Source organism: Bison bison, unplaced genomic scaffold, assembly GCF_000754665.1.
Source record: "Bison bison bison isolate TAMUID 2011002044 unplaced genomic scaffold, Bison_UMD1.0 scf7180017864487, whole genome shotgun sequence".
Taxonomy (NCBI): domain Eukaryota; kingdom Metazoa; phylum Chordata; class Mammalia; order Artiodactyla; family Bovidae; genus Bison; species Bison bison.
Window position 1 is genome coordinate 5,087,582 of NW_011495047.1, and position 15,242 is coordinate 5,102,823.

The window sequence follows — 15,242 nt, forward strand, 5'->3', positions numbered from 1 at the left end:
CATTGTGGTTATCTGGGTCATGAAGATCTTTTTTGTATAGTTTTGTGTATTCTTGCCACCTCTTCTTAATATCTTCTGCTTCTGTTAGGTCCATACCATTTTTGTCCTTTACTGAGCCCATCTTTGCATGAAATGTTCCCTTGGTATCTCTAATTTTCTTGAAGAGATCTCTAGTCTTTCCCATTCTGTTGTTTTCCCCTATTTCTTTGCATTGATTGCTGAGGAAGGCTTTCTTATCTCTCCTTGCTATTCTTTGGAACTCTGCATTCAAATGAGTATATTTTCCTTTTCTCCTTTGCTTTTCACTTCTCTCCTTTTCACAGCTATTTGTAAGGTCTCCTCAGACAGCCATTTTGCTTTTCTGCATTTCTTTTTCATGGGGATGGTCTTGATCCCTGTCTCCTGTACATGTCATGAACCTCCATCCATAGTTCTTCAGGCACTCTGTCTATCAGATCTAATCCCTTGAATCTATTTCTCACTTTCACTGTATAATCATAAGGGATTTGATTTAGGTCATACCTGAATGGTCTAGTGGTTTTCCCTACTTTCTTCAATTTAAGTCTGAATTTGACGATAAGGAGTTCATGATCTGAGCCACAGTCAACTCCCGGTCTTGAAGAATACAAAAAAGAGTTTTCAATCAGATGGTCAGAAAAGTCCTTGGGAATAAAGTAGAACCAGTGATGGGATAATCTAGATTTCTCATTAAAAATTTCTTCAACAAGCACTGTATGACATTTATTTGACTTAAATTCATAGACCTCTATTGAGTTCATTCTGGAAGCATTTTCTTCATTTATTAGGCAACAAGGTTTGTAACCACAGATGCAATTTTCTTCCTAGAGCTTACAAAATTTGAAAGTCCTTAGGCTTTGCGGTCTCCAGGGAACTAATTTGGAAATTGTTGTATAGAGCGATGTTTTCTAAAGTAGGTCCCAGTAGACAGAAGACAGACAGTACCTATCCACGAAAGAGGTCCTGTGCTCAAATACATTTGTGAACCAGCTCATGAACATTGTAGATTAAAGTCTCAGAGACATCAGAGAGCAGAGTAACTAACATGTGCTACAGTTGCTAAGTCATATCCGACTCTTTTTGGCCCCATGAACTGCAGCACACCAGACTCTTCTGTCCTCCACTATCTCCTGGAGTTTGCTCAAATTCATGTCCATTGAGTTGGTGATGCTATCGAACCATCTCATCTTCTACCGCCCCCTTCTCCTTTTGCCTTCCATCTTTCCCAGCATCAGGGGCTTTTCCAGTGAGTCAGTTCTTCCCATCAGGTGGCCAAAGTACTGGAGCTTCAGCTTCAGCAACTGTCCTTCCAGTGAATATTCAGGATTGATTTTCTTCAGGATCGACTGGTTTGATCTCCTTGCAGTCCAAGGGATTCTCAAGAGTCTTCCCCAGCACCACAATTCAAAAGTATCAATTCTTCAGTGCTCAGTCTTCTTTATGGTCCATCTCTTACAACCATACATGACTATCGGAAAAATCATATATTGTTATAGTGTTAAAGATGAAGGTTTGGCACAAAGGGAAAAGGAGGATGATAATCCTTTGCCCTTAAGTCTAGCAATTCTAAAATGAGGCATTTGTACAGACTTATCAGAAAATTAAATTAGCTCTGGATTTCTTATTTACTTACATTACCCACTTTGATGAAACCTATTGAATTGATTAGAAAGTTACTTTATGTTTAGTTTTTCTTTTCTGATTACTGGAGGGTTTTTCAAAAAGTTGTTCTGATGTGAAAGGGAGATCTATTTGGGTTTCCTCTATTTTTGCTTCATGAGAGCTACGTACATTCCAGCAGATCTGCCTTTGGTTTGGTTTTGTTCAATTATAAGGCAAGCAGGAGAATATGCAGAAACTTCACGAGGTTTTACATGTGGACACCACACCCATTTCTCTCATCCCATTGCTTACTAGAGATGAATTTTCGCAAATTACTCAAACTCTCAAAGCTTCGCTTTTCTCATCTGAAAATGGAAATAGTAATCGCTATATCCCACTATTTGGAGGAAGAGACAAGCTGATACAAAGAACCTGAAGGACCGTGTCAATCTAGCCTGTTTCTGAAATATTTGCTTGAGAACGATGTATTCTCCCCTTAAAAGTCTTCTTAATCCCCCCTGGAAAATCAATGGGGAAAATAGAATGTTTGCTATTCATCCTCACAATGATGACTCACAGAGTGCTGATTTATTGACTCAATTAGTGAAGAAGTAAAATTAGTGTCCTATTTTATAGGTGTGAAATGAGATGTTCAGCAAGTATCGTGTACAATAGGCAACATTCTGGGCCAGGGCTTCCCTACACTCTTTTGCATATCACCTATCTGTGGAAAAATGTTGCTACCATATCAGTAAACAAAGGATGTTGCAGTCATCAAGCCATCATGTTACTACCTTCCTGATGGTGAGCCCTGAGGGAACTCAGAATAGAAACACCATCAAGGATGCCCACCATCAAGCAGGCGGCAGCTAAAGCTATCTCAGTGGTGCACCCAGAAGAGACTCAGGATGAGAAAACACAGCATTATGGCCCCCAGATAGCTGAGGTATATATCAAAGGAATGATTTCAGTGAGCCCACACTCTTGCCCACCCTCCCATTCTCCCATATATAGAAAAGCCCACACTCCCATACATAAAGTGAAAGTGAAGTCGCTCAGTCATGTCTGCCTCTTTGCGACCCCATGGATTGCAGCCTAAGAGGCTCCTCTGTCCATGGGATTTTCCAGGCGAGAATACTGGAGGGGGTTGCCATTTCCTTCTCCAGGAGATCTTCCAGACCTGGGATCAAACTCGGGTGTCCCGCATTGTACGCAGAAGCTTTACTGTCTAAGCCACCAGGGAAGTCACCTCCCATACATAGAAAAGTGCTAAATTCCTTAACTTGAGAAGTCTGGTTTTCTTTAATCAACAGGAATCATTTGATGTTCTGACTACCAGGTCTTTGTTGCACATCTCATATATTCTCTGGCTCCTCTCTTGTCTCTTTGAAGCAGTCACTCAGAGCTATCTGTCTTCTGGGCTAAATTCCTCAGTTTTGTCCACTGATTAGAACATAATTCTCAACTTTTAAGCTGTGCATTTTTTTTCAATCAATACACCCAAACCAAGCTAACAGGAACCCCTGGATAATGATATAGTCTCTCCTTAGTGCCCTAAAATGTTCAAAAGATGTAGAAAATCTCAACAAGTAATGACTGAATTTATTACATCAGCTGTATAATAATAGCCATGGATCGTCTCCAACTGTTTCTCCCCCACAGCATCATGAAGAAGAGTCAGCCAACCTCAGTCTTAGATGACTACACAATTTCCAGTGGAACACACACAACCAAATGCAACAACAATTTAACTTTGATGATAACTTGTTAAGAACACCATTTTAGAAGACTGTTTGACAAAACATATTTTTAGGGCTTAGAGAATGTCTATGAAGGATTTTTTTAAAGCCCACTCATACAGAGCACTACCTTATCCCAATGCTTTCAGTTCTCCAGAATTGCCTCATAAGTCATTCCTAATATTAACCCAAGGCTGAAATAGTGGTATGCTCTTTGGGTTTAATTATTTAGTTTTCATCTTACTGTTGGTTTCATAGTTGTGGAATATAAAAGTGGAATCATGCTACTGGCATGAAGGAAAGGAAGCCCAGTGTCATGGAAAGTAGGAGAGGAGAAATATTCTGCTGTGTATCCTTACTTCTTCTAGGATGCTTTGCCTTCTGAGAGAAAATGGGTACAATGATCGAGTGCATCCTGTTGCATCAGAATACTGTAGGAAAAATTCAGCATGATTCTTCAGTAGGAAGAATCCTGAATGGAAGAGACTTGGGAGCAAGAATGGTGGCTCAGTGATAAAGAATCCATTCGCCTGCCAAGCAAGAGACCAGGCTTTGATCTCTGGGTCAGGAAAATTCCCTTGAGAAGGAAATGACAAACCACTCCAGTATTCTTGCCTGGAAAATTCCACAGACAGAGGAGCCCGGCAGTCTATAGTCCATGGGGTTGAAAAAAGTTGGACACAGCTGAGCACAAGCATGGAATGAATGAATGAATTCATTCTACCACTTCAATAACTTCAGCAAGTCAATCTCTGAGTTTTACTTTGCTCTTCTGTAAAAATAATTTCACAGATTATTTCTAAGAGATCTTCCAGTTTTCTGATTCTATCATGGCCCCAAATCCATAACCTTTTCTATCTTTCCTGATTTTTCAAGGAATCCAGGTATATTACCATTATGCTACTTCTTTATCAGATTGTTTTCTGTTAAGTCTTTACCTAGAAGTCCATGTTATCCCAGGACTCCTCCTGGATTATTAGGAGAGAGGTTAAGTAGTCTTTGTGATGATGCAGATGGAGCACCCCTTTCTTGAATTACAAAAATCGTGAGGTTGGACCTGCAGTTCAAGTGTTGGTCTTTTTCTCTATTGGAGGTATTGTATTCAACTCAAGTTTCTAGCAAAAAAAAAAAAATCATTTTTTTTAGCTCATCCATCCATCAACCATTTGTGACAATGATTGCACTTACATTGGTGACAACATACAATTTTTGGAGGGATTGCACCACCCAGCACATGGGATCTTAGCTCCACAACCAGGGATCGCATCCATACCCCTAAATGGGAAGCATGGAGTCTTAACCATCGGGCTGCCAGGGAAGTCCCAGTAAATTGATTATTTATTGGTGACTCTTTCATCAATCAAAAGATATCTCTCATCATTTTCTGTGACCTGAAGGATATGTCAGGAACTACTGGACTAGTAAGAATGTTAAGGACTTTGTCTCTGTTACTGAGGTCCTTCTATTCCAGGTAGAGAGAAAGGGCTTGTGTAAAGCACTACAATAGATGAAAACTCAGACAAAAAGACCATGAGTTACTTTGTGTGATATTGGAAATAAGCATATGGAAACTCCTACAAGGGATTGGGTTTTGTGGGCAAAATAACTTGGTCAATGCTTCATGGGGAAAATGAACGCAATTGAGAAACAGGAAGAATTAGGAAGGAAATGGCTGATATAACAACTGAGGAAAGTCATGAGGAAAAGCTACCTGAAAAGTGATGGGTAGGGCCACTGCTTCCCCATTATCTCCTCTTCTGGTGAACTAAACCTTGCCCTACTGTGGCTCCAAGGACAAAGCACAGCCTCTGGAAAAACAGCCAAGGCTGAGGAACTTTCCTGAAGCAAAAGGGAAAGGAAATTCACACAGGGATGCACAATATGGTCTGGAATTAGATAATCCAGGAATTAACCTGATTTTTCCCTTGTAGTTTCAATAGTCAACTGTATCCTTGGAGCTAAGGAACATCCAGATTATGAGAGATTCTATTGGTTGCTCTTACTTCCATCAGGACAACTCTTTTAGCTAATGTTGTTTTTCCTGGACATGCAGATGAGGATCAGAGCATTCTTTCAGCATTAGTATGGAATGGTGTCAGGAGTCAGTTCATCATGTCCAAAGGTTGTTCGCGAAGGCACCAGCCATGATCATTTGTTTCAAAGACACTTAAGATGATCCAGTTTGATATATGGGAGAGTAAGGCTCAGAAGTTTAGGTGACTTATCCAAGGTCATCACAACTATTTACATATAAGAGCAATTGGATTATAATTTTACTATAATGTTTTTAATGAAAAATGTTGATGTTAGTTTTCCCATCCCTCTACCAAAACTATAAAATCCCCTTCTGATCCTGTCCTAAATATAACTATTTTTCAACATCTTATGTGTACCCAAATTTGTATGTCCTTAGACACTAACTTGAAGAAAAATTGCACAAGGAATACTTACTTCTTGTGGAAAATAAAAAACTACAGAGAAGTACAAAAATGAAAATTAAAACCATCTGCAATTCTATCTCTAGACAAAATCATAGCTATATATTCCATATATCCTTCCTATGCATTATATACATATTTTTAATCTAAAAGTGAGAATTTGTGCTTTTAATGGTATGCAAGTTTTTTCATTAATATTTGTAAGCAAACTTCTCTGTGACTACATGTACTTTTAAGCCTCATTCCTAATGCTACAAAAAAATAAAATAAAGCAAGTTGGAGCCATCCCTGGTGAATTGCTTAAATCCATTCCATAAAATGCCAAGTTTCTTCAAAACTACTGACCTTGTTTGAAAAAAAATGTATTTGGCTATAGTTATGCAGAAATGTGAAGCTCTTCCCCTTTTAAAATCAGATGGTATTAGCAACTCCTATTTTAAGCTTGTTTATGGAACTAGAATAATACTGAACATAGATATATAAAGGTGATTACAGCAGTGCAAGTCTGACCTTTGGAAAATCCTTTCCTGTATAAACAAGTTCTGGAATGTTTTAAAACCTCTAAGCCAGTCAATTTCTTTTTTTGTTTATCATCTACCTGAGTCAACATGCCATGTCTATTTTATTTAGAGTATGAAATGGAAATGCCTTGGTTGCCTGACCATACACGAAGGAGGTGTCTTTGAACACCATAGGCTCCTTGCCTCAAACTCAAGGCTGTGCTGAATTCTCAGAGCCTTGCCAACCTCACACCACCAGCAACCCTAACTTCCTTGTATTGGTGGACTTGCTTGTTTGGTTCTGTCCTGTGTTTCTTCACTGTCCTACACCCATGCTAATCTTATTTCCCATGTCCATGTCTTTATACTGATAAGGCTTCCCCTGGAATATCCATCCCCTCCTGCATGCGTGCATGCTTGCTCAGTCGCGTCTGATTCTCCGAGACCCTGTGGACTGTAGAGGCCAGAATCCTCTGTCCATGGGGTTCTCCAGGCAGGAGTACTGGAGTGGGTTCCCATATCCTCCTCCAGGGGATCTTCCCAATCCAGGGATCGAACCCCTGTCTCCTGTGTCACCTGCATTGGCAAGTGGGTTCTTTACCACTAGCACCACCTGGGAAGCTCATTCATCCCCTCCTATTCCAACCCTATTCTTCTTCCAGGACCAGCTTCCTCAGAGAAGCTCTCCTGGTGATTCATCCTGCACCTCTTGCCTCCACCTGCAACTGACTAGCTCTGAGAGTAAGACTTGCAGGCACAGCATGGCCGTCTTTGCTGTTCCTTACTTTGTTTTCCACTAAGCCTACTGCCTCTTTGTGGGCAGAAGCTGTGTTTTAGCTTTCATTTGTGTTTTTCGCAGCAACCATTGTTAAGTCAGGGGCTGCCTAGAATACAGATTAAGTACAGACATGCCCTGATAATGTTTCAGCTTGTGATTTTCCAGATTTAAGATGGTGCCAAGGCAATGTGCATTCAACAGAAATTGTACTTTGAATTTTGAATTCTGATCTTTTCCTGGGCCTCCGATGTGTGGTACAATCCTCTCTTGTGATGCTGGGCACTGGCAGCTCACAGTCAGCCATGAGATCGCCAGAGTAAACAACTGATACACTTACATCCATTCTGTGTCCAGAGAACCATTCTTTTTTTACTTTCAGTACAGTATTCAGTAACTTTTGTGAAATATTCAGCTTTATTATAAAATAGGTTTTCTGTTTGATGATTTTGCCCAATTGTGGGTTAATAAGTGTTCTGGGCACGTTTAAGGTGGTCTAGTCTAAGCTGTGATGTTGGGTTGGTGTTGTTGTTTGAGTTGCTTAATCATGTCTGACTCTTTGTGACTCCATGGACTGTAGTCTGCCATGGGATTTCCCAGGAAAAATTTCCCAGTGAGTTACCATTTCCTTTTGCAGGGAATCTTCCCAACGTAGGGATCAAACCCATGTCTCCTGCATTGACAGGCAGATTCTTTGCCACTGAGCCACCAAGAAAGCACCCGGCGAGGTGTATTAAATGTTTTTTCTATTTATGATGCTTTCAGCCAAGGATGGGTTTCTCAGGATGTAATCCCATCGTTAAGTCAAAGAAGATTTGTACTCAGGAAATTTTTGTTGATTAATGAGTGTTTAGGAGAGGGAATGGAGTCTTTTTTCTATCTGTTCCTCTTAGTTGCTAGACCTCAGAAAAATTATTTAACCTCTGAGTTCCAGTTTCCACTCCTGGGATGGAGTGAAAATATCAATCCCTGTAAGGCTGTCACACAGAGAAAGAGATTTTAATGTGAATAACACGGGGTACAAAGGGCCTCAACAAATGGCAGCACCATCAGAACAGACAAATGGACCTGCTCCTTTGACCTCTGACTTCATTAAGGGCTGAAACTAAAGTGTAATCCAAATTCTAAAATGATTATAAATTCTAACCCTAAGGAAATTTTCCAGCATTCTCAATATATGTATCTTTTGTTATAATACCCCATAGCCTGCTCCCAAGACTGGGATAAATATGCCCCTTTGAATATGCAAGCTTCTTTCACCAAGTCAACTTTACATACACACACATACATATTTGCATATATGCATAAATGCTCTTATATTCTGAACAGTGAGAATGAATGGATAACTGCTACACATGCATATGCAGATAAGTGTGCATAATTACACATTACATTATACAGCTTGTATCTGACTCAATGAGGGCTTTTTTGTTGTAAGTGACTGTAACACACTCAGACTAGTTTTAAGAGAGAAGGGAGGACTTTCCTCATGGTCCAGTTGTTAAGACTCCCCTTCCAGGCAGGGAGCGCAGGTTCAGTCCTGGTCAAGGAACTAAGATTCCACATACTGTATGGAGCTGCTAAAAAATTAAGTTAAATTAAGAAATAAAAGGTAGCAATTTTTTTTTAAATAGAAGAGAAGGGAACTTGGGAGGGGGTCAGGTAAATGCTTATATTAGTTACAATGAGATTTGGCCATGCATCGTTTTTAATTTTGCAAAACAATTTCTTAAGTAAGATGCAAATATATTTGTCTCTCACATAAGAGAAGTCCAGGAATACACAGTCACAGTGACCCTGAAATGCCAGGGCAAGACTGCCGCTTCCTGCTCCACCATTATCAGTCCATGGCTTCTGTTTCATGACCCAAGATCCTAGAATATCATTTCTAGGAATTATTTTAACAAAATCAAGGATGTATTAAAAGATATATATATGTATACTCAAAATGGTTCTTTATAGTATTGTTTGTAATAGCAAAAAAAAAAAAAAAAATCAGAAGCATCTAAATACCTAAATATACAACAGAATGAAGTTGGAAAAATAAATTAGTTTAATAGCCAAATAATAAAATACTATCATGTCATTAACACTTGGATGAAGTTGTAAAGTAAGAATCATGAATATGAAAAAAAGTCTGTAGATTATTAAATGAAATAAGCAGATTACAAAACCTGACATATATGATCTAATTATGAGAGTGCACACATTTATAATTTTTCTATACATTTGAAATTATTTCCAAGCAAAATTAAAAAGAAATGTGTCTGTTAGGTAGACAAATATGAAATAGACACATAAACAGATGGAAAGAAAAACTGATACATAGATACATACATAATCAGATAGAAGAGGGAGAAAGAGATAGAGAGATTAATGAATTCTGCCTCCTCAAGAAAATTACAAGCTAAATATTCAAAATATATAAGTGGGCTACCTGATCAACATTAAGTTAAAGCTGGTTAGGAGAGAGAGAAGTAAAAGTAAACACACTAAATTATCGGCAGAAGCTATCTTTTAATGGTCAGGTTGTTGTGATCTTTATTTTCTTTCAACTTTCTCTCCCTCTTCTGATCCCTGAAACACATTTGAAACTTGACATCTGCTGCTCTGTGATATCAACTAATATCATCATTAGTTGATTAGATATCAACTAAATAACTTTTTATTTGAGAATACTGCTTCTCAGAGATATTACAAGTTAAACACCCAAGAGATAGGAGTGGACCGCCTGGTCAAGGCTGGCTCCAGGTCAAAAAACTTGAAATGAAAAACTGAAGCAGAGAGCACAGGGCTTGCCATTTTCCGAAGGAAAGACCATGAAAGTAGACCCAGTTGAGTGGAAGACCAAGTGCCTCAGTAAGCCCAGGCACTGACGTGGTTCAGAGCACGGATCCAAGACCAAGATGCCTGGCCTTATGAAATCACTCTCTGCCTGTTTTCTCCCACGTAAAGTGCAGATAATAACACTGTGCCCTTCAAAGACTTAAATCAATACTCAAAGAGCATCTAGAATAGTGCCTGGCACTCAAATGTTAGTCCTTATTAAAAGGAATAGCATGTTTTCTTTTCTCACTGTAACAGTAATACAGAAAATTTACCAAGTAGGTTTAAGAAAAAATAAGAAATTAAAAATCTATGTTCTAGATGCTCAGATATAACATTCTTAGATGTAATGATTGTTGATATTCTGAATATATTTTTAAATAAAAAATTGCTTCTCTCTGTATCTTTGTGTGCATGTATCTAGAACTCTTTTTACAGAAAAGGATATCATACCAAAGAGAACTTTATAAACTTGCTTTTAATACAACATGGTGAACATTGTTTTATGTAATTAAATATTTAGATGAACATTTTGAGATGTTTTAGTATTATTTGAATAACAGCTAGAGCAATTGGGGCAGGCTTGGCAAGTTTCAAGAATCAAACATCTTTCATAGGAGTCAATAAAGAGAATGAAAACCAGAGAAAGATGTAATTTTCTACTCTAAATATTCAAACGGTAAAATTAGGAAATGACAAGAGATTGTGTAGAGAGCTTTTAAAGTGCTAAAAATAGTACTAAGGACATTTAGAAATCTAGCCATGTTCTCGGCTTAGGAGGAATTTGATTACTTCACTTTATAAAATAAAGTATTAAATTATTTTCCCTCATTTCTTGTTTTGTGCCTATTTATAGAGAAAAAAAAAGTTATACTTTATTCCAAGAACAAGGAGATTTTGAACTAGGGCTTCGAATACTTTACAAATTTAGCTATGATCTGACAAAGGCAAGTGCATTCTTCACACTCGTTGGGACTGTCCTTTCTAGGTGGGAGGAGGATGGCCACCCACCCGTGGGGGGACTGCTCTGAAGGGGTGTGCTGGGGAAGGGGACCAAGGTGCAGGTGATATGTGGCTGGGTGGGGAGAAGGAAGTGGCAGCTGGGACACCAACAGTGTGAATGGGTTTGGATCCTGCCACCTCACCCGTTCTGTAACCCCAGACAAGTCATTGAGTCTAGATGGCTCACTTTCCCCTGATTGTACCTCCTCACCCAACATAGAGCTCTAGACACTACACAGAAAGTGCTCAGAATGGGATCTGGCATACCCAGTCTATATGCTTAGAAAGGGTTAATGCCATGAACATCATTATCAATTATTATTTTGGTTTTTTGATTAATTTTTATTGGAGTATAGTTGCTTTGCAATGTTGTGTTAATTTCTACTGTACAATAAAGTAAATCAGCCAAAACATATACATATATGCCCTCTCATTTCAATTCCTCCCCATTTAGGTCATCACAGAGCACTGAGTAGAGTTCTCTGGTCTATAAAGTAGGTTCTCAGTTAGTTATGTATTTTATACATAATATCAGTAGTGTATATAAGTCAACTTCAATCTCCCAATCCATCCCATCCCTTCCTTCCCCTCTGGGTTCACATGTTTGTTCTGTACATCTGTGTCTGTATTTCTGTTTTGCAAATAAGGTCATCTACACCATTTTTCTAGATTCTACGTATATGCATTGTATGTTTTTCTCTTTCTGGTTTCATTCTATACGACAGTTTCTAGGTGCATCCACGTATTGTATTTATGATCTTCCTAGGCATACTTTGGCCACCTGATGCAAAGAGCTGACTCGTTTGAAAAGACCCTGATGCTGGGAAAGATTGAAGGCGGGTGGAGAAGGGGACAACAGAGGATGAGATGGTTGGATGGCATCACTGACTCAATGGACATGAGTTTGAGTAAACTCCAGGAGTTGGTGATGGACAGGGAGGCCTGGCATGCTGATCTCTAATGTCTGGCTGCCTTGGGAACAGCTCCACTTGAGTATCTGGATAACACCAAGAGTTTAATCTTTTAGAAACAGAACTGGCCCCTAATTCAGATCACTCTGATTCTGAAAATTGTTTCTGATGGCAAAGCCCTTGTCATGCAATTGAAACTCACCCTTGTACTTTGGCTGTCCCCACTAGGTAATGAACATAGGGCCTCTGATTCTTTATACCTTTGTAGCTCCATTCTCTCTGGTAGTCCTTGGGAGGTGATGGTTAATAAATAAATTCCTTTTGAATGAAATGATAAAAATGAGTAAAAAATGATAGAAAGAACACCATGCTGTTCTGCCCCTTTCAGGCTCCCATTCCTGTTGGAAACATAAAACAGGCTGCAGCAATGCTGTTATCAAAGCACCTTGGAAGTGAATTAGGAGAGCAGAAGAGAGAGGCTGGATGGAATGATCTGATGAACTGGAAAAGAGGAGAGACTTAAGTTCTGAAGCACTGGTGGGACCTTTCTCACACTGTCCATGACTGTCAATGACACTGTCAAGATGCTGCTGCAAACACTGCTGTCCTCAGCACTCTTACCCAGACATTCTAGATGCTGACGAGTACCTGTGTCCATTCCTCAACTGAGCATATTAACCTTGCCTACAGCATCTTGGTCTGGTGGCTGTGGGCTCTCAGACCTGATTATACTTGACTAGTCCAGACCTGAGACTCCAAATTGAGAGTGATTTTTCTTGATACCTTAGAGAACACTATTCAACACTTGCCCTACAAATCTAAAAGGTTTCCAAGATCTTTATTTGTTAACTCAAAATGTCCGTGGTACAGTCGTTTCTTCTAGAAGATGCAGTCTCTGTGACTTTGAAAGAGTGATAATGAGCACAGCTACCATTGAAGTGGGTACTTTATATTTCTAATTTTTACTACAGTCTACAAAACATGTATGTTTATACCAGTTCAAACCCATTGTGGCAAGTGACACAATATTCAATTCCAAATGCTTAAAACAAAAGGAAGTAATTCATTGGTTTAATTGGTAAAAAGTCTAGAGTTTGTGGGATGTAGGCATGGCTGTATCCAGGGGTCCAAACAAGCTTTTTGACATCTAGTCTCTCTCCATTTCGTGGTCCTGCTTTCTTTGTTGGCTACTCTCTAGCAGATTCTCCCTACATTGTGACCTCCAGAAGCTCCATTTTTACATCTTTACAGTTCCCAGTCCAGCAGGGAAAAGAACCTTCTGCCCAAATCTTTGACAGTATCTCATTGGCCTTGGCTGGGTCATGTGGTCATCACAGATCCAATCATTGCTGCCAAAGGGGTTTGATCCTCTTGTTGACCAGGTCTTAGACACATTCTCAGTTACCTGCTCAAGGTTCACTGTGAAAAAAGTGAATTCTTCTGTGCAAATTTAGGGTCCTTCACAATAAGAGACAGGACAGAGACTTAGGCAACAAATGATCATAACAAGTTTGATCTTGGTTTCACAAATGAGATAGCTGAGACTCAAAATTATTGGCCTTCCCTAGTGGCTCAGGTGGTAAAGAATCTGCTGCAATGCAGGAGATTTGGCTTCAATCCCTGGAAAAGGAAGACTCCCTGGAGATGGGAATGACTACCCACTCCAGTATCCTTGCCTGGAGAATCCCATGGACAGAGGAGCCTAGCAGGCTACAGTCCATGAAGTTGGAGGAGTTGCACATGACTGAGCAGCTAACACACACACACACAATAATTAAGATCATATAGCCAGGGAGAAGTTGTGCTAGCAGGAAACTGCCGGGAGCCGGCATATTGCATACTGAGTGCATATTGCATATTGCATATTGAGTGCAGCACTTTCCACAGCATCATCTTTCAGGATCTGGAATAGCTCAACTGGAATTCTATCACTGCCGGGAGCCAGCGTGAGGAACTCTGCCCATGATAATGGTCATGAGGAAGGAGGCTCGGCATACGCAAAGGCAGGATCGAGCCTCAGGAGTCCCCCTGGAAATTCTCGAGCATCTACCCCCAAAACCAGAGTCTGCCTACTTTCTACTTTCTGCTTTGTGCTTTCACCTACACCTCTGACTTTACGGGGGGCTGTCCCCCACCACCTCTCTGAAAAAAGAGTTAGCTTACAGCTCCAGTTAATAATTCCTGGGTGTGACAGTGTTTAACCTACAAACTCCTTTGGAAATCCTCTAGCCTGCCTGAATAGGTTTTTCCGGCCACATGTGATTGTTCAGAGCCTCCCAACTGTGAGAGGCAGGAGATGTTCTAAACTGTCTAAACACAGATTTCTTTGAGTAGTTAAAAGATTGATTAGAAATTGTATTGGTGAAGGGTTTTTAATTTGTTGAGCCAATGTTTGTTGCTAAGTCTCCATATCCCCTGATCTTACACACATTAATGAATATATAGAAGAAATAAGTATTAACCTTTGATATTAATCACGTTAGACCTTAGGCTAAGTAAATTCTTTCCTTAACTAAAACCCACTGCACCCTCACCCTATAGGAATGTAACTTTATTTGGGTGGTGTCTGTTTTAAGAATAATCACCCTTGGAGAAAAAAAGTGTTCTGGTTGACTGACCACTGTCACAAGGAGAGGGTCATAAATTGTCAGCAGGCCCCCCTGGCCAGAAGATGATGTAACACCCCTAAGACCTCTGTATACATTTGTATGAAGCACCTGACTTTAATAAAAGTCAGGACTGCTGACCTCGCGTGACTTTTGCATAACATCTCAGTGTATAAAAGTAGACCATGGAAAATAAAGAATTGGGATCAGTTTCTCGAAATACTGGTCTCCCCATGTCGCTCTCTCTCTCACTCTGGCTGAGTCTCCATCTGGAGCACGGAACCCACCATGCTTACTAATTACGCCTGGGCTTCTAAGATCCAGCCAGGGAGGCCTCAGTGTCTCCTCTCCTTCAGGAGAACGGAAGGATGCCTGCGGCCTACGTAAGTGGTGCAAGCTTCTTGTCTTGAAGTTTTATTGGTCTCCCGCGTAAACCAAGCTACTCAGCCTCTTTTCTCCACTGAATTTTCCTACTGAGCTATCCTTATTATGTTACTCTTTACATCTTTAATTAATATCTAATTGAAGCTATTGTATCCTGATCCTCACCGACGCTGTCCCCGCTTTGAATACCCTGGATCAGCCGGGGCTGGACCCCGGCAGGAAACAGAATCTATCTCAGGTAGTTAGAGACTAATGATGAGATAATTTGTAGAGATGCAGACAGTATTAAGGGAAAGAGCAAAAGCTGTTGAGGTGCTGGGAACCCAGGCAAGGCAGGACCACTTTGAAGTCTGAAGGGCAAGGGCTAGATCCCAAGAAGAGAGGCAAATGACAGTGGGCAGGGGGACGGAGGGACATGACCACTGCCAGAAGTGCAAAGTG